Here is a 21,543-nt window from a genome sequence, read left to right as displayed (position 1 = left end):
TCTCAACTTACAATTGTTGCTGCTTTTGCATTTATCAGACCAGAATTAGTTCAAATGACTGCAAAAATTCTCCTTAAGCTTAATCATGACAACCATATCAACAAACGTGATGGCAGAAATGAAATGATGATCTCTTGATGCCAACCCATCTATCCAGGGTGATCCAGACTGAGATTTCAATAAAGAATAATTTGTTTATGTATTAAAAATTTTAAGTTGAAAGTAAATAGAGCCACAATATTTCTGTATTTGAGCCACAATGTTTGCAGTGAAAATAAAGAACTCAATCCTTATGCCAATCTCAAATATATTTAGAATAAAAAATGATGGCGCTTAGAGACTTACTATAAAGCTAAAGGTTAGAGAATTTTTAAAAACATGACTCTAGAAGATGAGAAAAACAGATGAAGCACTAAAGGTTTAAGAACAGCGCTAAAGGACAGATGAAGGAAAAGGTTCCAGATAGAAAATTAATATCGCCAGTTATTAAACTTGTTGATTAGAAGTGACAATGATTATACAATTAGAAATGTTCATTAAGGCAATCTGAACTCTGGAGCTGGAAGACAGGTGCAAGGTCTGACCTGCAGATGTAGATGTGGGAATCGTCCCTTTGAAATTGGTAATAAAAGCCATGAATGGAAACAAAATCTTGGGGAACACAGAACTGGAGCAAGGAATAAGATTTGCTAGCAAAGGCATCAGTAAAAACGGTCAACAGAAGCAGGGGAATACACTGCCAATACAGTGCCAAGTCAACACAAGAAGAACTTTAATAAGTAGGCAAAGAGCAGTAAACTCAAAAGCTTTTTCTCATTTGCTCTACCATGGACTGAATGCTAAGCACTGAGGCTTAGCACTGAATGTGACTAATCCCAGGGCAGCTGCCTCAGAGCCTTGGAGCTCAAATATCACTGGAGAGGGATAAACCAAAGTGGGGTGGGGAGGACGGGTTGATTCGAAAAAAAAAAAAAAAAATGTAGATTATCATTAATAAATAACTTGTAGGTAATTTATATAATCTATGAGCACCCCCCCACAAATGATTTTACCCTTACTTTTTATGGATTCAGATTATGTCATCATGAGAGTTATAAATTATTAAGAAGGAGGTTGGTTATTGTTATCAGATTCTGATAATCTTTTTAGTTCCACACAAGAGGGCAACAGAAACAAAGCAGTGAGGCCAAATTTCAGTTTGAACATCTCTGGGAATTTGCATTTAACAAGAAAAGATCATCACTGTAAATATATTTTCCAATTTGTAACAGCTGAGACTCATAAATGGCGATGGTATGGCATATAACAGCTGACAGATTATCAGCATGTGTTGGCAAGAGCCCTTTGGCTATTAAAAGATAATTAAAACTCACTATAATCTTCTAGCTGCTTCATTTAGTCATTTTGTTTTATATGCATGTGATAAGACTGATTCATTTGAAATGAACAGCTCCCCTTCATCAGCTTCTTGGGTTAAGCTGATGAGCGATAGTCCCTCATCTGCAAATATCCTTTCAGCATCAAAATTTATTTAAAGCATCATCCTCTGGCTGCAGCATTGATGGTTCCAGTTACCAAGGAGAGCTGGGTTCAGCCTTTATCTGGCATAGTTAAAGCAATAACTATTAAGCAATAGCCCACCCTATTTTGTCATTGAAATAAATTCTTTCATAACCATCTTCCTAAAAAATAGATGTACCAGAGAGCAGTTGTTCTGTGTTTTCAATTAATAAAAAATAAATAAAATAAAGAGAGCAAGTTTTTTAACTGAATTTCAATTAAATTTGGAAATAGCTTAATGACTATGAAGACCAATAATACAGAAGCACATTATCTCAAGGGACCATGAACCTTCCATTGCAGGGATTAGGAATTTTTAAAAAAGAATGTAGAGGAAGGCAGTAAAGGACAGTCTTTTCAGTATGCACTGTTTAGACTTTTTAGCTAAAAGGAGTAGGGATGGATTAGCACTGTTTCTAAGTGTGGGGTAGAATATTCTGAGAACCATTCTTGCAGGTTTCAATGAAAGATTTTCAACTTAATTCTATGTGTTCTTTTTTTTTTTTTTCCTACACAAGGACCAAATAAGGCACATACACTTTTACAGCCAGACTGAATTAGAGGAGGGCTCCTGTGACCGGGAATTATCTGCGCAGGGTCATTACAGAGCCACGGCGACAGATGCAGGTTTCTGCTTCCACAAGGAAAACAAGGTTTCTCCTTAATTTGACGTTCCAAGAACAGCCTGGGTTTTTGCATACCTCAAGGCACATGAGATTTTTCTTCTGTAAACTTCTTTCTTTTCTATTTTTGCCTGGGTGTCTCCTTCGGGAGTTGGTGATGGACAGGGAGGCCTGGCATGCTGTGGTTCATGGGGTCACAAAGAGTCGGACACAACTGAGCGACTGAGCTGAACTGAACTCCTTCAGAAGTCAGCTGGAGCACCCCCTTGTCTGGGGAGCCTTCCCTAAGCACTCAGTGTAGACTCTGGCTCCCATGGCATCCAGCATTTATACATATGTTGTACTTGTGTCCTGGGCTGTAATTACTTATGTACAGCCTCCCTCCTCATGCCAACTACAGTGGAAGTGCCTGGAGAGCAGTGCCCTTGTCTTGTCTTGCCCAGATTATAAAAGCAGCTAAATAAACACTAAATAAATACAGGACGGAATGGATAAGACAAATGATCTTTTGAGGAAGAAACTGGTAAAAATTTATACTATTCTCATTTTCATAGGGGCTGATAATATCCTCTTTCTGAAAAGAGGATATTTAGAAGAAATTAAAAATTAATAGAGAAACATATTGATAAGGAGGATATCCAGGCAAGAATATTTACAGAAACGGAAAGGACCTCTTCCAAATAGGCCTCTCATCAATGTCTCCATGATTAAATTTCACACTTGCTTTGGTGTCAGTCCCCATGACTGGATATAATCTCAACCTTGGAGAATATCTCCTTTGTCCTTATGTTACAATCCTTGGTCACATGTGCATAGATGTCAGTCAAAGAGCACATGGAAAGTGGTCTGGACACATTTTTATTAAGTCTCTGGGCTCAAGGGCAAAGGCCTCTCTATTTATAGTTAAGTCAGGGCCAAGAAATCACCAAAAAGTGATGCCATTTTTGTTTGAGTTTAAAAATCATTACTGATATTCCACCAGAAAGCAAACAAACAGCTGGTTCATCTTTGCCTACGCAGGCCCTTCCTAAGCTGCGATGGCCTTGCTAATCTCCCCTTCTCATCAGCATCAGCTCTTTAATCAATGATACATACCACCTGACCTCATCAATACTGGCTTTACTCTGCCAAAGAAATTCCAATGGCATCTCAGCATCACAAGCAAAGTCAACTATTTTTGCTCTTTGGTTTTAAGTAACACATCTGCTCCACAGACCTACAAAGGCTTCCTGGTCTTGTTCTTTTCTGTCTTTAAAATAGCAGTTTTCAACCACAGGGTCAGAGGCACACCAGTGTGAGGTATATGACAAGTAATATTTACTACAAGAGTGCTGCCACCCTATTTGCTAAGCACTTGCATCAGGTGTTTTTGAACATCTATAGTTCTTATAGCAATCCTCTGAGGTAGCATTTATGACACCAATGTCTAAAAGGAACCTAAGGCACAGTGGAGATAACTTGTCCAAGATCAAATAGCTAGTCCTGGTAGAGTGCCGATTTTACCCTAGGTCTTTCTGACTTTTATGGATTAAATCACAGTCTTCCACATAGTTAAAACATACACCTGATTTTAAATATAAATTTGCTTACACTCAGAATCATCACTTTTAATAGCATCTTTCACATTTGTTGAAGGAAAGAGAAAGGGCAGATTTCCAGCTAGGATACTGCCCTCCATGCTGCAGCCTCAGTGGCCAACCATTGCCAACAGGGCTGTAGTCGCTGGGGCTGGTTTACTCTGGTTTCATCTTGTGGTCTTCCATGTTATGTGGTGTGTACTCAAGTCACTGAGATGTGTCCCATTAATTGGTGTGTACTCAGTTGCTCAGTCGTGTCTGATTCTTTTTGACCCCTGTAGCCCTCCAGGCTCCTCTGTTCACGGGATTCTCCAAGGCAAGAATACTGGAGTGGGTTGCCGTTTCCTCCTTCAGGGGATCTTCCCAACCTAGAGACTGAACCCAGGTCTCCTGAGCCTCCAGCATTGGCAGGCAGATTCTTTATTACCACTGTGTCCCCTGGGAAGCTTCCATGTTATATGGGGATGTTACCAAATCTGAGGCCTAGAGAGTGTAAACATCCACAGAGATTGAAAACTGCCTTTGAAGTCTGACAGATACGCTCCTGAGACCAAGCCTGGACACTGTCCAAGGCACGGTGCTCTGCCAGCCCACGGAACCACCAACAGCCACTAGAATTACTCAGATGCTCGCAGGTGTATGTTTTGCACATTCGTTCACATCCATGGGCTGGAGCACTTTTCTATCTAAATTTGATACTCTTTACTTTATCAATATATTTACAGAAGAATTCACAGGTTTGGTTTTGAGATTCTCCATAGTATAAAGTCTTGATAAACAGGATTTCCCCCCAACTGAAACTAAAGGTATTTCCTGAATAAATGTGAAATCAAGAATTTCCAGGAAGTCTGGTAACTTGAATCAAAGTTAAGACTTCTTCCTCTGAACTCCCCAGTGGAATTCTGTATATTTTTATTAGAGTACATCCCTGATGTGACTATTTAAATTAAAATTTGTTTGCCTTGCAAATCCCTATAGGGCAATGACTATGACCTCTTCATCTTTCAATGTACAGTCTGCAGAGAGGATTCTGGCACACACTAGGCACTCAAGAGATACTTGTAAAAGGAATGAACAAAAGGATGGATTCGCTCGTTTCTAGGTATTTTTAAATTTAAGTCTGTGACTCTCAACCAATGATGCTTTCTTTTGCTCCCTTAGCAACACATGGCACTGTCTGAAGACACCAGACATTGCCAGTTTTGTTTCTCAAATTGGGGGGAGGACTCTTCTAGTATCTAGGGGGTAGAAACAATAGATGTCTCAACATACTACATACATACTGCTGTCTCTCACTACAACACATGGGATAGCCCCCATAGAAAAGACTTATCTGGGCCCCAAATGTCAACAGCGCTGGGGTTGAGAAACCCTAAATTAGATACTGAAGATCTACAAAAATTCCATAAACAGACAAGAGATTGCAGAAATAGGCAGGTTTCCTACTAGGAAAAATGCTGTGGCACCCAGTCAAATCACTTACAGAAAACATTCCACAGAAACATAAACCAATCTGGAGCTCCCAGGTGGTCATTTTCATCTCATAGCTCATTTCTGTTCTCCCCACAGAAGCCTCAGCCCATCTTTGGACTTTCAGAAGTCAGCGTTTGTATGCTGACCCATAGCCCAGAATAACCCAAAGAACGAGACTTTCATTCAGTAACAGTGGCATTATTTTTTATTGTGGGTCACTGCTCATAATATGCAATTCAGCTAAAAGAGAGAGATATGAAACATTCGAGATGACTGGCAGGAGAAAACTCTAAAAATGCTCCAGCACAACAGTGAACTAAAATGTCACAGGAAATTTTTTTCTTGAAAATGGAGAGGCTTATGAATGCTTCATTCTTCCCAGAACAGTTAAAACACTGTGTGGGCTGGGCTGCCTGAGTTTGGAAGGCAGGCCGCTTGTCCTTTGTTCTGCTGCTCACCCGTAGAAGGCTTTCCCTGGTGAACTGGGGCCCAGGAGCAGTGAGGAGATGGGAGCAGAAGATGCTTCATCTAAGGGAAGGATCTGGGTTGAATTTATCCTCCCTTTGGAAGTAAAGAGACTGCTTCAAGCTCAGGACCAGAGACTAAGCAGAGACAGCTGTGTCTCTCACTGCAGACCATATCTGCCTGACAGTTTAACTATCATCTGTTACCTGAAGACTCATTTGTCCAAGGCAGAAGGAAGCCAGCTCTCGCACTGACATGGAATGCAAAGTGATGAATGGGCCACCGGAGAGCAGGACTCACAGCCAGGCCTTGGGTGGCATTAACCAGGTGTCCCGTCTGCGGGGGGCCTGCCTCTGCCAGACTCCCTGTGCTGTCTTCTCCCCAGTTAGAGCGCGGGGGCCCTAGCGGGCGGTGCTGGACCGCAGCTGCCGTTCTTTGCTTGTCTCTTAGATATGACTGGGACTCCAGAGGGATAATGAATGTTTCTTTTTTGACAATCTGTGGACGATCTGAACTTTCTGGGATTTAGATTAATTTCCTGTTCGGCATGTTTGCAGGATGAGAAAACAATTATCTTCAAAATTACAAGTAATTAGCTGTTTGCTTGTCATTGTAAGATAAGATCTTACTGCCCTCCTGCAACACAGCCAGACCACACACACACACACACACACACACACACACACACACACACACGGGTACCCTGTGCTTCAGTTTTTCAGTTGTTAAGTCTCTTTCTGGGAGGTTAGAGCACAAATGCCACCCAAGGCTTATCCTACAGTCTTAACCAAGCCTGTGTGAGCACTGCACCCACCTCCTGAAGGGGAAAGAAGACACAGGGGCACCATGTCCTTCACGGGATTTGTGCTTATCAGCAGAGGTGTGATGTACATCACACTGCCTGGGGCATGAGAAAAGTGAGAACGACCACTCCCCGCTCGAAGTCCGCTCTCTCCAGGCAAGTGCTAGGTTGGCTGAAGCATCAACAGGAGGTGAGAACATGAGACTGAGGATCTCAAGATGGCTGTCTACTTCTGGCTCCATCACTGACAGGTTGTGGACTCTATAGCAAGTCTGTGAGCTCCTCTGAGGCCCAGTTTCCTCATTTTTATAAGGGGGATTAGAAAAATCCCCTGTAAAGCAGAGTTTCCCAGCAGTGGCAGTATTGGCATTTGGGGCAAGATCATTCTTTGGTGTGGGAGGCTCTTCTATGTGTTGTGGAATGTTTGGTAGCATCCCTGGCCTCTATCTACTGGAAGCTACTAGCACCTAACCCCCCGCCTCCAGTTGTGATCATCAAAACTATCTCCAGATATTGCCAGTTGTCCCTGGAGGGTAAACTGTCCCTGCTTGATGACCACTGCTACTAAAAAAATTAAAAAAAAGAAAAGAAAGGCCATCTTCTTTAATTTCTTCAGAAAACAGCATCCAGGAACTTAAACTCTATCCCTAAGGATTCAGGGTAGCATTAAAAAAAGAAAAAGCAGCAGCAGCAGCAGCAGCAATGAGTAAAATGAGAGAACTCAGAGTTCTCATCTGTGGAAAACAGGGTTTCAGATAAAACTGAGAACCATTTGACTTCCCTTGGAGACCCTTCTCCAGCCTAACCTTGGAAATTCTGGATTTTGTTTTAATTCTGGGCAACAAGTCGGGGTGGAAGCATATTCTCCTTTGCACAGGGTAATAGGGCTTAAACAATTTAATGTATGTACAGAACAATGCCTGTAGCTACTCATGATACAATCACAATGAAAGAATTAGTGCGATGTAGTATACACAGGAATGTCACTAAGGCAATCTCTGCACACCTGGGGGCAAAACCACAATGCATGATGACTCTAGTCATAGTACTTCTTCCAGTTGTACAATTCAGAGTAATGAATCAATCAGCCAAAGGCCAGTCACATGCCAGCGAGAATGGCAGGAACCCAGATTTTGGGCTTCCCTGGTGGCTTAGCAATAAAGAATCTGCCTGCAATGCAGGAGCTGAAGGAGACCGGATTTAATCCCTGGGTCAGGAAAATACCCTGGAAGAGGAAATAACAACCCACTCCAGTAGTCTTGCCTGGAGAATTCCATGGACAGAGGAGCCTGGCAGGCTTCAGTCTGTGGGGTTGCTAAGAGTCGGACACTACTGAAGTGGCTTAGCAGTAGCAGTAGACTTAGCCAATGTGAGTTACAAAACCTATCTGTGACTTCTTTGGCCCTCTTCCCACCGAGTAGTGTTCCCTCCCCTTGAACCTGGGCAGATCTTTATGATAGAGTCAAACAGACCCTATATAGACTTTGACGGTCATCAAGAGAAGGCATGCACTGTTGCCTTGCTCTTCCTTGCAAGGCAGTCTCCATGCTGTGAGGAAGCCTAAGCTGCCACCTAGAGAGGACACAGGTAGATGTTGCCAGCAGCCTCTGGTGAGGCCCCACATTTTAGGCAGTCAGTCCCGGGAGTGAAGGAGGCTTTGGATGATCCCAGTGCCCAGTCATTGAATCATCCACAGCCTACAAGTTTTTTCTAGCTAAAGTCACAATCTTAGATTGAAGGCAGGAGGAGAATGGGACGACAGAGGGTGAGATGGCTGGAAGGCATCACCAACTCAATGGACAGAAGTTCGAGCAAACTCCAAGAGATAGTGAAAGACAGGGAAACTCGGCCTGCTGCAGTTCACAGGTTTCAAAGAGTCAGACACGACTGAGAGAATGAACAACAGCAGCAGCAACAAAGTCACAATCACATGGAGCAGAGACAAACCATTTTTACTGTATCTTTTCCAAATTCCTGACCCACAGAACCTATGAGCATAATAATGGTCATTTAATGCCACTAAGTTTCGGGTGGCTTGTTACACAGCCACAGTCACATACCTCCATGAGTTCAACCACTGCTGCTCAATGAATGTATTCACTGGCGAACTTGGGTCATGTAGGATTAGCTCAGCTGGGGATTGCACCAGAAACAGAATAGGTTTCCATTGTGCATGGTGAGTAGCTTAAGGCCACACATTCATCAGTGCTATCTAGAAGTCTGTCTTGTGGCGTGGAAGTTGTAGAGGCTGTGATTTTTCCCATGCCATCCACGTAGATAGCAGCTTGATCAGCAAGAAAGGGGGAATTAGGTTTATGTGTAACTATCAGACAAGAATGTTAAGTGTGAACTCTGAAAGGAGGACACTCCCTTGGGAAGCCAAGAACCTTCAGGAACTGGTAATTGGGTCAGTAGTAGGCTGTCCTAGAGAATAAGCTGGTGCTGACCCAGAGTTTGAACCATAACCTCTAGTATTTGCTTCTTGGGAGAGGTCATGGGAATAAGTATGGCTGTGACCTTCTGAGAAGAGAGAATTTGCCTGACTCACTATGACCTTTTGCCCATCTTGATGTGTAGAGATAGTCATCTTGATAAAGAAGGAGAGAAACAGACTGGACTTCAGGGAAATAGTGAAAAGTTGTTTTCTAAACAGGAGTCAAGAGAATAGATTGTGTTGAGAAAATAGAATGTGTGCTTTCTAGCAGAAAATTTAGTATCATTTGCACATTATCCAAGTAAGCACACAAACTCTGCCCCTGGGGGCTCTTTAGGCATCTCATTTAATTGGAATTTAACCTGCGGCTAGATTCAGAATAGGAACTACAATTCAGGCAAAGAAGTAAAACTTTATATTAATAGCTCTTATAAAAAAACCTCTATATGAGTATATTTATTCAATACCAGTGGGGTGCCTGCCTGAGGTTACTATGTGTGATTTCATACTTCATAAAATATTTAAACATCTTTAAATTACTTCTAGAACAGTTCATATTTGAAATTCTTTTTTTTTTTTTATAAAATAATGACTGATTGCTTAAGAATTTGGTATAAATGAGATCACGCACCCTATAGATCCATTTGTTTATTGGGTTCTCTACAAATTAATCTGGTTTCAAACTATTTCAGCAAATTGGCCCAATATAACTAGTGTTTTCATTTATTCAAGTTTCTAAAATCAGGCACTAAATTTTGTTTGTATTTAGGTATATAATACTCTTTAAAAAGCCTTTCTTTGAGAAATGAAATCAGTCAGGCCAATTTGTAATGTCTAGGGGTTTGGTAGCACTAGTGGTAAACAATCCACCTGCCAATGCAGGAGACGCAAGAGCCACGGGTTCAATCCCTGGATCAGGAAGATCCCCTGGAGAAGGAATGGCAATACTCTGGTCTTCTAGCCTGGGACATACCATGGACAGAGGAGCCTGGTGGGGCTCCAGTCCATGGGGTCCAAAACAGTAGGATACGACTGAGCATGCACACACACAGCAGTTTAAAATTTAAATCTCTTTATTACATATATTAAATTCATTTCATATTAGTACTTAATTTTATTTATTCCTTACTAGTAAATCGTTGAAGATGTATAGTCTTATCAGATAATTCAATTAAAATCCAGGGAAATGTCCCTTGTAAGCTGACCCAGAATTTACTGAGCAAGAGTTACTGATAATATAAATCACTTGACAAGTGTCTCCAAGTAGAATAAAAGTTTCTAGTAGAAGATATAGTAATAAATTCAAACCAATGAATTCTTAACATAGTGAGTAGGGGAAAAAAATGAAGAGATAAATTGGTAATTGGGAACATTAGTTTTAAGGATATGTAAATATTCTGCTATTCTGAAAAGTTATGGAGCTAAATCCTATCTTTATCATTTCTTTATCACCACAGTTAAAATCTTCAGCCCTTGGGGTAAGGTAATCACTGTAACAACAAAACTAAACTATAATGCTTGAGCTGTAGAAGAAGATAGAGTCAGTGAGCCCTGGGTTCAAGTCCTTCTAGTTATTTGTGGGTTGTGAACAAGTAACTTTATCCTGTCTGGGTCTCAATTATTTAGCCTTTTACTGACTCATTGGAAAAGACCCTGATGCTGGGAAAGACTGAAGGCAGGAGTAGAAGGGCACAACACAAGATGAGATGGTTGGATGGCATCACCAACTCAATGGACCTGAGTTTGAGCAAGCTCCAGGAGTTGGTGATGGACAGGGAAGCCTGGCGTGCTGTAGTTCATGGGGTTGCAACGAGTCAGACATGACTAAGCAACTGAACTGACAATAGGAACACCAACAGTACCTACTATTATGAGAATTAAATGAGACAATTATTTATCATGCCTAGACACAGTCTGGTCAAAACAAATGCTTCTTGATTATTATTCACTCTCTCCATTAATTCTGACAACTTCAAACCCATGTTCACTTACTTATCTTTCTAAATGACTGTTTACAACCAACTACTCTACTCAAATTCTCTCAGTAGCACCCCATTACCTACCACAGAAATTTCAAATTCACTGAAGTCTGGCCTCCGAGTTCTTGTCCAACCTTATCATCTCATTTCCTACAACCACTCATTTCACCAGATTTAGAATACATTTTTTGTATTAAAGTATAGTTGATTTACAATGCTGTGTTAGCTTATGGTGTACAGCAAAGCAACTCAGTTATATATTTTTTTCATATTCTTTTACATTATGGTTTATTACAAGATACTGAATATAGTTCCTGGTGCTGGACAGTAGGACAGACTACATTCTTTTTTTTTTTTTTTTTTTTGGTAGTAGCTAATTGTCAGCTTTTTTTTTTATAAATTTATTTTTAATTGGAGGACAATTGCTTTACAATATTGTGTTCATTTCTGCCATACATCAACATGAGTCAGTCATAGGTATACATATGTCCCCTCCCCCTTGAACCTCCCTCCCACTTCCCACTGTATCCCACCCTTCTAAGCTGTCACAGAGCACCAGGTTTGAGCTCCCTGCACCATATAGCAAATTCCCTCTGACTGTTCTACATAGGGCAGTGTATATGTTTCAATGCCACTCTCCCAATTTGTCCCACCCTCTCCTTCCCCAACGATACAGCAGGATGGACTACATTCTTAATTACTTAAATCTTACTTTTCAATTCATTCTGCTGCCCTACTTAGAATGAGTTTCTCTGATTTTTGCCCAGTGGAAACACAGCCTCTTTCCATAGCTCAGGCCCAATAACCTTTCTTCCTTATATTACAGCCCTGCTGACAATGCATTCAATATAAATGCCTATGTTTTGATAACCTGTTAGTTATTCTTTTGAACTGTCGGTGTTAACGATAGTTTATGTCTTAACTTACTTAATTGTAATCTCCTTGAGGGCAGTGATCATGCTTTATATATTGATAATTTTCCATCACACTCAATATCAGCAAAGATTGTGCAATTGACTTTGATCAGTTATTTGTTGAAATACTGACTAGGTTAGATTCTCCATTAGTGTAACTGATGGAGAGGAAGTGATACTCATTCCCAAAATGCAGCCTCTCTTAAATATTTGTGTTAGTTATCGCAATGTTACCAAAGATGATTTCATGAGAAATCCTCCACCAACCCCGTCCTCCCAGGGGGAGCACAAACGCTAGCGTTGCAGTGTTAGCACAGGGGTAAGCTCTCTGTAAATTATGTACCCTGACTTTTTGAGAACTGAGAAGAGCAACAATGCGCTTTTCACCAGAAGGGAGAGTTCCATGTTCTTGGACGAGTTATTCACAAGGAATTAATCCACAGTGGAATGGACCACTTTCTGTTTCCATTCTGTTTCCTTTTCAGATGAACGAACGTACATTGAGCCCTGAGTAAGTGCTTGCCTCTGTGATAAGCGCTTTGCATGGGTGACAACACTTCATTGCATAACAACTCCAGGCCGTAGATGCTATTATTGTTATTCCCATTTTAAATGAGGAAACAGGCATACAAAGGTCATAGAACTTGCTCAAGATCACAGAGCCAATCCATGTTGGAACTAGGATTTGAACCCAGGTCCAGGAAACACCAAAGCCCAGGTTTTCATTCACTGCACATTGCACCTGTAAACTACACGGCTTCCCAGAGCCAAAGGAAAGATGTCTGAGAGAATCCTTCTCTGATAAATCAAGGCTCTGAAGACTTCCGAAGTCCCATGTCAAGTTATCTGTATCAATCACAAGACATGATAATTTATTTAAATGGCTAATCGTTGAGCAGAGCCAGCTAGAAACAAGAAATGTGTTCTGCTAAGATAAAGGCCGCAGAGAAACTTAAGAGCATCATGAATCTGGGTGGTGGTGGAGAGACACTAGCCTCATCCTCATATGCAAGACACAAATCAATAAGAACAGGCCCAAACATAGGAGCCGTACAAAACAAGCCCCAACTTTTCAGTCCAAACAGGTCAGTTTTGCTGGAGCAAAGGCTTTAGGAAGCCTTCACAGGCTTGGTTTATTCTCCATCAAACATGCGCCTTCCTCTTAATTCATAAAGGTGCCCCTCAAATGCCTCACTGTACTCAAGACATTCAGCCTTTCCAAGTAAAAACTACACATAGAGAGTATTCAACAAAAAGATTTTCACAGTGGTGTAAGCTTAGTAATTGCCCTTCTTCTTGGAATCTAACATCATTAGCACACTCAAACACTAAAAACAAAACAAACACAAATCTGGTATTAAAACTATGGGACAATCCCCCAACATCTTAAAGGGATATGTTGATAAAGTGTGCCTGCTTTCACCTTTCTTTCCCAAGGCTATGCAGGCCAGGCTGTGCTGGGCAAGGTCCCAGGAAAGCACTGGGCACATCCTTCCTTCATCAGATAATCTGGGCATGTGACATCAGGTTCCTTCAGGCCTCTGGGACTCAGGCAGTCTGCTGGGACTATGGTTAAGATCTTTCAGGCCTCCAGCTCGACAGCCACTCCAGGCTATCCTGCCTAAGATGACCGTCCCCACTGTGCATTAGCCTTGGCAGGGAGCCCAATTTATACTGGAGATTCTTAACATGGAAAGCATATGATCTATGACACATTGACTTGTCAAAGTCCCCAAGTCTGTCACACAGTATCTTTCACTTCAGAAGGTTTTATTCTGCTCATGGCAAAGGGAAGTTATTCTTTAAGAGTGAATTAACTGAGTGAAAAACATGACATAAAATTCTTGACATCTCAGAAAGGCAGAAAAATAAGAGAAAGTGGCATTTAAAATGATCCTAATTAATGATATGGATTCCCTCACAGCACATCAAATATATAAAAAGAAAATATAAAATAAATTTAAGAATTAGCATACCTTGTCTATTTGGAAAGCAACTAAAAACAAAACAAGACCACAGAGTGGCACATTATTTTCATATCCTGGAGGGTGATATAAATTATTATTCAAGGAAGAGAAGTAAGTGTGGTGATGTTTTGTGTCTAGCTGAGGACTAAAGAGTTGGGGCTTGCTTTGTACGGCTGTTGTGTTTGGGCCCGTATTCAAGCCCAGAGATGCCTAACAGGTGCCCTGACATCACTTAGCCATGCCAGAAGTGAGGATGACAACTTCTGTTTGAACTGACTTCACACTGATTTTTTTCTCTTGATAATATCGCTGAATAGCAGGAGCTGGTATATTATTCCCATTTGATAGATGAAGAAACTGAGGCACTGACAGATTAAATAAAAGTATCCGTGGTCATCAGGTCACGACAAAGTTGTCCTAGAACCCAGCCTCCTGCCTTCCAGTTCCCCAAGCTTGCCCTACAGCCCAGGTTTTTCTTTTCACTGGAAACATCTCTATTCTACTTAAGACTCATGGTGGTCCTTTGCTCTCAAGATTCATTTTCGCTGTAAAGTTTTACAGCTGCATGTAATTTGTGTGTCTGGTTGTTTTACCCATTATATAGACTGCTTCTATTGAAGAAGCAGTGTGATCTATATTATTGGTTATTTCTTTAAAAACCAATTATCTGAGAAAACCTCAAATCACATGCAATCAACTACCAAAGAATTAACCTTTTCTCCTTAAAAACTCCCTTCCCTGAGCACTCACACAAGCACAGTCAGTTCATCAATCTCTTTATGTAAATAGGAGTCATGCAACAAGGGAGGAGGTCTGTTTATTATTTTTGATCCTGTTTTTGCTTCTGGCAAAATTTCACAAACAGCAGAAGTTGGCAGAACATTGATATTTTCTTCTGACTGGCTACTGTTCTCCAGCTACAAGTGCAGAGCACAACTGCAACTATTCTGGTCTGCAGGCCTCAGCCATGACTGAGGTCAAAATTGCAAAATCTGGAGGGAAAAAAAAAATCTCCATCCAGGGCTTCTGTTTGGAAATGGAGACCCTGATTTAACATAGGTTTTCCTTCCAGTAAAGAACTGGTGAGTTAGAGGTCTAGAGTCCGGAGAATACCACAGGTCTGACCTAATTCCTACCTGGATTCCCACCTGAAAAGGCCCACGGTGAAGATCACATGAGCCACTGAGCTCCGGGGCCTTAAGCCCTGGGAAACCTGCGGGCCTACGATATCCACCCTTAGCACTTTCTAGGAAGAAGGGCGGCATTTTGCAGGATCGGAAGTAGGGAAAGGAGGTTGGGGGTGGAGGAATCTGTTCTTTCCCTCTGTTATGCTTGCTCCTACCTAATCTTGCTAGATTCCTTGCCAAAGGCCAAATGCTGCTGCCGCAACGTTTACTTTGGACAAAGCGTCCATGATGAAGAGCAGCCAGCAGGCAGGAGGGCAGTTAGTATGAAGGATGATAATGAGAAATTGCTGTTGGTTTTGGAGGTAAAGTCCTCAAACAACTTGAGGGACTGGTTGAGGCCGGGGCTGGGTGTGGGGGTGGAGTGGGGGGCGTGCAGGGAACAGACGAGGTCCAAAGTGATGAAAAAAACAAAACACCCTGGTTGGATCCAGGCAGACTCGCTTACATAATTATAAGGGTGCTGGGGTTTTCAGTAGTGAATGACGTAGACTTCAGAATCACAGAGACTTGAGTTAAATGCCCAGCTCTGCCACCTACTTGCTGGGAAACTCTGGGAAAGTTACCTAACTCTCTTTGTTTATTCATCTGAAAAATGAAGGCCTGTAAGTGTAAGGCCTTGAGTGTTAGGCCATCCTAGGTTTATTTTCTAGATGAGTAAATTTAACACTCGTGTCTTCATGAAAATTAAATAAAATAGTAATATATGTGCTAAAAACAGTCCTGGGTACATAATAGGGAATCCTCAATAAAAGTAGGTATAAGTATACTGTTAGTGTTATAAAATTTTTGTAAACATTTCAAGAGCTAAAATTTGAGGCATAAAATTTATAAAAAGTCAAACCATCAATCCCAGACCTGAATATTTGATCTAAATGCATAGAAACATTAATAAAATATATTGCCTCTATATGACAAACCCCGACTTACACTTTTCTTTTCACTTGGGTGACCCAGTGGAAAAGTTCTGCTCAGCCCGGGAGGCATGGCTCGCCTGTACCTCTGGACACAGCTGTGTAGACTCCAACAGCCAGGAGGCAGCGTGACTGACAGTTAATGAGCTGAAAAGAACCTGTCTCCATTCCATGTCATTCCTGCCTTATGGAACAAAACAGGATAGAAGCTGCAGTGTCCACAGCCAGTTCCACTCAAGTAACCACACAGAGACAAGAGAGAGAGGAGAAACCTCATGTGAAACGGAAACAGAATTGCTCCACAAGAAACAGAATTAACTGTAGGCTGGAGGTGAGGAAGTAATTTTACTCTACGTGGAAGGGGGAAAGGAAAAAGTTGGACTCTGAAACCATCTCTACCCTACTAGTTAGTTAATGTTTTACAACCATATTGCTCACCGCCAAGTTTCCTCATTAGATCAAGTGAGTCTATATTTATCGATAGAGTCCACTCAGGGAAATGTGCTTTGCTGTACCGCAACACCAAGTGAAAATTAATCTGCTTCCAAAGGAACCTTGGGAAAAGGAGACTGGAAACATCTCAAAGTAGGCAAGTTGCATATGCATTTGTCAGGTGTCTGAAAGATTCTAGGGAACACAGCTTCCTAATTTGAGATTATTAGGACTATCTCACACACATATTCGAAAAGACAGTGCACATGGGACTGCTCCACAAACTGTCATGCATTCTACCAGTGAACACAGTGCAGTTATAATAGCTCTGCAGGGCTTCCAGGATGCCATATGCAGACATCAAATATTTAATCTTAGAAAACAAAGCTTCTACAAAGCTCAAGATTAACATTTTTGTTATGATGTGAAAAGACTGGACTAACTAATATTTCTATTCTGTTAGTTTGGGGTTACCAAAATGGAGGAGGACCTAAGACTACATATAATCCATAAACAAATGAAGCTAAAGAATCCATGTTGACTTAGTCCATTCAACTCTTAAGGACAAATTTCAACAAATGTTAATGATCACATTCATATGTAGTCTTTCATCATGGAGGAATTTAACAATTATGAAGAACAGCTCTCAATGAAAAGGAATGAAAGACTTAGATGAAATGGGCAATGAACGCCTCTTAAATAACTTGTTTGAATGAGTTTGGGAAACAGAGTGCTTAATTTTCAAATTGCCAACTGGTCATTAGAAAGTTTATTTACATTTTACAGCATTTCTTTTCTATGAACTCCTCTGTGCAAAGACCACTGTAATACTGAAAAGTTTCTACAAAATTAAGAAAAATCTCAGTTAACTCGCAAGTGGTAAAGAACCAGCCTGCCAACGCAGGAGACATAAGAGACGCAGGTTCAGTCCCTTGGTCAGGAAGATCCCCTGGCAGAAGGGCATGGCAATCTACTCCAGTATTCTTGCCTGGAGAATCCCATGGATGGAGGAGCCTGGCAGGTTACAGTCCATAGGGTCGCAAAGAGTCAGACATGACTGAAGCAACTTAGCAAGCACAGAGTTAACAGTTTAGAAAAATCACAACATGATGACAGGGGAACTCAGATATACAGTTAAAACCATCAGATATGTAGATATAACCATCTATAGACTGGCCATTGAGGCTTGTCTAGAACCTTGCTCCCACCGCTCCCCACTCCCACCCTTCACTCCAGTCTAGCAAAAGCACAGCCCCCTTCCCCCAACACTGCTGCCCTCTCTCTTCACAGTTTACCACCAAGTCGGTCCCAGAGCCAGGAACATTTCCTGCCTCTTTTATTGGCGGAAGGTGGGGATCAACAGACTTTGCTATTTATCTTTATGAGTTGAAACTCGGCCTAAACCCACCACTGCAGGTCAGTTCAGGGCAACTGAGAGAGTAACTGCTGTGCCCAGGAAACCACAGCTGGGAATGACAATGTTTCTCATTATGGCTTAAGATAAAAAACAAAATAATAACAACAACCCCTCTGCCCCCCTCGACACATACATCTTTTGTTTCAGATTTTGTGGTGGACACTTTCTGAGGACACAAAAAATGGGGCAGTAGATATGCCTGCCTTAGCAAACTCAGTATACAAGACATCATTTATTCTTCATTTGCTCATACAGTACCTTGAAGGGCCAAATGTACATGGATGTTTGCTTACTATATTTTCTTACATTGAGCCCTAGTCTTTAGGTAAGGATGGTTGGAATGTGATTGTCATTGGAATTGTGAATCTTTCTTATTTCTTATAGTGATTTTAAATATAGATAATTTGGGGGTAGTAAAACTTTCAGAGGAAAATGATTTTATGACTACTGTATTTTTTTTTTCCAGTGTGCCCTCTGGTGAATACAAATGTGTATGGGATGCCACTGTTCACTTATAGAGATGGAATACTAATCGAAAGTTCTTGGCATCCATATGCATGATTTTCAAAATTACCAGGAAGAGGAGAGTAGGGATGCAGGGAGAGTAGGAATGCAGGAAGAGAATGCCTTCTTCAGCTCAAGATACTGACATGTAAATTAGTTATTTGGTGACTGCCAGTTCCCTTACAACCTCCACTTTGTCCTCTACACTGTTTTAGCATAGTGTTTTATCAGAATGTTAGAGATGTGGCAATGCAAAATACTGGTATTTAGTCAGCTCTGCCTCTGTCAGACCTCTACAATTGTTAGGATTCCTATGGTTTGTGAGGGAAGTCATTTGAGAGCCTAGCCAGACATTTTGGATGTATTTCTATTGATTTCTTTTTTCTAACAGCATTAGCGTGTTCTCTAATTTTAAGTCATTTTCTAACCATTCCATTTAAATTCCTTTTGACCCTAAGCTTCTCCAAAAAAAGAGAATTCATGTCTTTTCAAACAATAGAGTATACATTTTCACAGTAATCTGTGTCTACCCTGCACTACGCGGCACCCTTCTATGGTGATTGCCATGACCCTGTATGACTTTATGGCATAGGGATTTGGGCGACACGATATGGACTAATTCTTCATGCCTTCTGTTGCAGCCTCTTGATATTCTGTGGATTTCTCTCAAAAAGCATCAGTCATAATGCAGATGTGAATTCGTTATCTCTTTGCCAACAGGAGGAAAAAAGAAAACCTTAAGAATATCTGTAGTCTTCACGGAAAACTTGGTAAGTTGCTTATACAACTGGACCAAACAGATTTTACTATTAAAAATGACCTATTATCTATCAGGTCACTTTATTCTGTCGTTTTGAGAGGGACATTATGTTAACCAAGGATACAACTGGACCCTGAGTCAGAAATTGACTCTGAGCCACCAGGGAGAATTTGTGACCCCTAAAGAGTTTCCTGTTTCTTTCCTGTGGGGCAGTGACTCCACTTCCCAGCAGTAATGGAATATTCTGAATTAGCTGCTATAATGTCGGACCCTTTTGGCATTCAACTAGGACTTGGGCTTTATTGTAGGTGAGACAGATCCAGAGCTAAAAAGCAATAATTTCTATCTTCTGGCCCAATAGAACCTATTTTGTAGGGTTACTTGAAGATTATTTGTACTATCATTACAATGATTAACTCTGTCCATATACCTACCCCTTCAGTTTTCTGCTGGGCAAATGTGCAGAGGCCACCTAATCAGGTTAGGATCTTCCTTTTTATTTTCATGAAAGATATCATCCTGAGTTTACCCAGCTGATTTTTAAAGTATATGGAGTTGGTCTTATTTGAAAACAGAATACTTGCAATGTTACTTTGTAAGATATAATCTCAAATTATTAATTCATGCAAGAAATATGTTCAAAGAAAGTGATCTGAATGAACCACACAGCCCTGCACTTTCCTAAATCAGACTTTCTAAAATGTGTTCCTTGGGGAACATGGGTTTCACATGTGTCACTTCCTGGTATCCAGTAAAAAATGGTTTAATGATGAAATATGTGCGTTTAAACAAGGTTAAATTACTTTCTGCAGGGTTTCTCTGAGCCTTTCATAAATATGAATTTCCAAGAAAGGAAAGGGGATGTAGTTTTTCTCAAAATTACTTAACCACAAAAACTTCTTCCTCCTGACTATCCATCTGTCTAAGTATCCATCCATCCGTCCATGTAACTAGAGTTCTCAGACACAGCAAAATTGTCTCCAGTTTCCATGCTATTTCTAGGTCAAGCTAGGGAATCAGAGGATTACATACTGAACCTCCTTGCTGTGATCTGCCCACTCCATCCTCAAATAGTTTTACTGAATTAAAATTTATTGTTATGCCTCTACTTTCACTATAGGACGCTGTAAGGGGTTTGCTATTGAATCCACTGTAAGAATGTTAAAAAGCACCATGGGATTTTTTTATGAGAAACTGCTCCTGTGTATCAAGTCCCAGGGAAAGCTGTACTGCTATGTTTTTACCTTATGGACATGGCAAATCTTCCCTGATCATGTTTTCCTCTTTTCTTAGATTAGGAAGGCTCAACCTAAACCTGCAGCATGCTTTTAATAATTATTCAGGGCCTTACATTATAAATTTTTATATAATATCTCTATATATCTCTTTTTATCTTGTTAATTGACCTACTTAAAACTCAACATTCAAAAAACGAAAATCATGGCCTCTGGTCCCATCACTTCATGGCAAACAGATGGGGAAACAATGAAAACAGTGACAGACTTAATTTTCTTGGGCTCCAAAATCACTGCAGATGGTAATCACAGCCATGAAATTAATAGAAGCTTACTCCTTGGAAGAAAAGCTATGACCAACCTAGATAACATATTAAAAAGCAGAGACATTATTTTACCAACAAAGGTCCACCTAGTCTAAGTTATGGTTTTTTCAGTAGTCATGTATGAATGTGAGAGTTGGACCATAAAGAAAGCTGAATGCTGAGGATTGATGCTTTTGAACTGTGATGCTGGAGAAGACTCTTGAGAGTCCCTTGGACAGCAAGGAGATCCAAACAGTCAATCCTAAAGGAAATCAGTCCTGAATATTCATTGGAAGGAGTGATGCTGAAGCTGAAACCCCAATACTTTGGCCACACGATGTGAAGAACTGACTCACTGGAAAAGATCCTGATGCTGGGAAGGATTGAAGGCAGAAGGAGAAGGGTATGACAGAGGATGAGATGGTTGGATGGCATCACCGACTCGATGGACATGAGCTTGAGCAAGCTCCGGGAGTTAGTGATGGACAGGGAAGCCTGCCGTGCTACAGTCCATGGAGTTGCAAAGAGTAGGACGCGACTGAGCAACTGAACTGAACTGAACTGAATCGACCTACATTTTTCTTTTTCACCAGATTTATCTTTTTTAAAACTGACTTGCATCTTCTCTGAACTACCCCAAATCCTTTAAGAAAATGAGGTAGAATGTAAATTAAGACACAATGTCTTTACCCACACCAAAATCATATTCAGGTTGCCCCTAAGGAGACAGAAGATGATTTTCACATGATCCTCATTTCATTCAAAGATCTGGTGTGCAATGCATGATCATCTTCTGTGTGTTCTTCCCTAGTCTCAGCACCTCATTCTCACAGCTAATGAGACGCAGGGACAGAGCACATGATCATCTGTTCCACTAAATTTCCACCAATGTATTTTCCCTTATATGGGCTCAATGGTAAAGAATCCTGCCTGCCAATGGTTCAGTCCCTGAGTTGGGAAGATTTCCTGGAGGAAGAAATGGCAACCCATTCCAGTAT

The 21,543-nt window shown here is 41.0% G+C and overlaps 1 protein-coding gene across 6 annotated transcripts in view; it reads right to left on the bottom strand.

The window, feature by feature from the left end:
• STARD13 (StAR related lipid transfer domain containing 13) overlaps positions 1 to 21,543 on the bottom strand; it is a 224,781-nt gene that overhangs the window by 138,755 nt on the left and 64,483 nt on the right. Inside the window, exon 1 of one of the 6 annotated variants that reach the window (XM_061133705.1) lies at positions 15,909 to 17,783. The exons of the other annotated variants lie outside the window; for them this stretch is intronic. The gene's annotated coding sequence lies outside the window, so the exon portion shown is untranslated. Of the gene's footprint in view, positions 1 to 15,908; positions 17,784 to 21,543 lie in introns of those variants that run through there. 6 annotated transcript variants of the gene reach the window in all.

This window comes from Dama dama, chromosome 30 (genome assembly GCF_033118175.1).
Source record: "Dama dama isolate Ldn47 chromosome 30, ASM3311817v1, whole genome shotgun sequence".
NCBI classification, from domain to species: domain Eukaryota; kingdom Metazoa; phylum Chordata; class Mammalia; order Artiodactyla; family Cervidae; genus Dama; species Dama dama.
The sequence above is the reverse complement of the archived record's forward strand: the minus strand, read 5'-3'. Positions and strand labels throughout refer to the sequence as shown.